Source organism: Raphanus sativus, chromosome 9 (genome assembly GCF_000801105.2).
Source record: "Raphanus sativus cultivar WK10039 chromosome 9, ASM80110v3, whole genome shotgun sequence".
NCBI lineage: Eukaryota > Viridiplantae > Streptophyta > Magnoliopsida > Brassicales > Brassicaceae > Raphanus > Raphanus sativus.
In genome coordinates, this window is record NC_079519.1 from 13,602,817 (window position 1) to 13,605,732 (window position 2,916).

Here is a 2,916-nt window from a genome sequence, read left to right on the forward strand (position 1 = left end):
ATCCTACCAAAGGTTATGGTAAACCACCTAGGTCTGAACGTAGAACTTTTCAAGGAATCATTCTACTTTGCGGATTGTTCCAGGAGGAACTCATTAGGAATCATCAGAGACCTTGAGGTGCAGATTGGTAATGCCATAATTCCAGTTGACGTCCATGTCCTAGACATCAAATTAATTGGAATTCTTCTCTAATACTTGGAAGAGCATTCTTAGCTACTGTGGAAGCCGTTTGCAACTTGCAAACAAGCCAGATGTGTTTGACACTGATCAACCCGAAGATTCACTATGATCTAGTCAAAGTTATCAAGCCACAGACGTCCTGCAAAAAGCCTCCAGATAAGGCAAAACTCGTAGCAACATGCTACTGTGCAGAAGAGTACGAGACAGAGTACTCGGAATCGATCGCCACCCACACAGAGACATCGATCGACACAACTGATCAACCATCGATCGACCAGTCGGTCATCACATTGATCTATTCAAGCAACAATTTTCACTCCACATCGATTGATAGTACACCTATGTACGAATTTGATCACTTTCCAGGTGACTACTTAGATGGGAGTTAGGAACCAGATTACTACCAGCCTACATACGCATTAGAGACAAAAGATGATGAGTACGATGAGGATTACATAAGGGAAAGAGAGATTTAATACTCATTCATCCATAGAGAAGAAGAGTAGGATGATGACTACAAGAGAAATATACCATATACATACATCCACATAGAAGATGACGTATACCACCCTCCAGTGGAGACAAGGGATTATGAGTATGATGAAGATTTTTAGGAAGAAAGAGAGATTGAGTAGTCTTTCCTTCGCAGAGATCAAAAGGCCACCTGATATGTTTCCCACCTATTCATCCCAACAATACCGAATTCAGCAGCCTACGAGGAAGGCACCAGTGTCAATCTGATCCATAAATCAGACAAAGGGAAATCGACAACAGCTACTATGCATCGATACGACTGTTTCAAAGACGCAAGATGATTGGCCAGCACACTGCTATCCAATCGTTTCCCTAGAAGCTACTACACCTTCCCAACATGTGGAAGAGTTCAATGAGATCAACAAAGAATTCTCACTAGAGATGGATTCCCATCTCATGGAACCATGCTACAAGAATTGATCGACTCAACACCTTCAACATTGATCGATACCAGTCCTGATATGCCAAACAAAGCATTGATCGATATGAGTCAAGCCGACATTGAAAAAAATGGAAATCTCAAATTTGGAAATTTGGTTGGTGATTACTACTATAAAAGAAGCCACGGGGTAGAAGCAATTTCACAAACCCTAGAAGTAGACAAGATGCATCAGCCACCTTCCACCCTAAGCCATATTGAGAAGAATTTAGTTGCAGTCTTCTCCATCAACTACACAACACGAAATCGATTAACGAGCAATCTTCTGCATCGATCGATACTCAATCCTTACCACTCGATTTACATAATGATAATAAGTTAGATCATGGATATTTAACACCTGATGAGTTTGGTATTTTCAGGGATCCAGAAGGTAAAGAAAGAGCTAGAAGAGAATCCATCCAAGCTACACCATCCAATCCTTACAGTAGAAAGAGATGGACGAGAAGCTCACAAAGGCCCACATCATGCAAATAGATTCACTCAATAATTTCAAGTGGAGGATCGACAATGTCTACCATCCACTCAATGACAAAATCACATGGCTGAGAAAGACCATGGAGTACCTTGTAGATGACATCACCACCATACTGAAGCAGAGGACAAGAGAAGCTTTAGCAAATTAACCCTGGAAGCCATCAACATCGAACGGGTTTCCACACCACACATCGACCGTTGACAGATGGATACCATCAACTGATGCAGCTTACCCAAGACCGATCGACACCAACTACAAGCAACCAATCGACATCCGCTTTACATCATTGGAAGAAAAGTTGCATTCTTTTAAAGAAAGAATTGGTAGTTCTTACTAGCCTATGAGTGATGATATGGATGCACTAGCAACACGAATAGATGCTTTGCCGCAAGAGATGGACACGATTCAGCAACAACTCGATTTTCAACATAAGACATCTCCATCGATCGATACTTCTACACCTACATCGATCGATAATCAGCAAGCAACATCCGAGATCCAACAACAGTCGATCGACAGCAACAACTATCCATCGATCGACGACAACAATCCAGAACAATACACTTCCATCAAAGAGGATATACTCAACACCATCAAGACAGATAACCAATGGGAATTAGAAGTCTTAAAGGAGAAACTTGATGTGTTCTACTGCAGCCTCAACAACAACATCAACTGGGTAACCAAGAGAAGTGAATTAATGCAACAAGAATTGGATTTGCTCCGCAACAAGCAACAGAAGATGTCACCATCGATCGATACCGATGATGATACATCAATCGATATCGATACAAGCCAGCACAATGGATGGAATACGGAATTCAATTACAAGCCAAAGTATGGAGCTAGAGCTCATGATACCTACAAGAGAAAGAAGTGAAGCTGGACAGATACAACAGAGGATCCAGCCACTCAACAAAGGAAAGCTACCTACACCAAGAAAGAAGTTGACAAGATGATAGCTGAGATCTATGAAGCCTTACAATATTCAGAGGATGACTACTACAAGAAGCTTGATGACATCTATTTTCCCTTCGACAGCAACATCAGTTCTTTAATTTCATGGACAGAGGAGATAGACAAGGAGATCAAGGCTATTCAGAGACAACTTGCAACTCGACCATCACCCTACACATCGACCGACATGCCAACACATGAATCAATTGACGAGGGCACTACTACATCGATCGACATTGAAGCAACAGCATCGATCAATACTGATACACCATAGTCCGACAGGAAACCATCACGTACAGACTGGGTGTGCTGTTTTCACTACATGAAG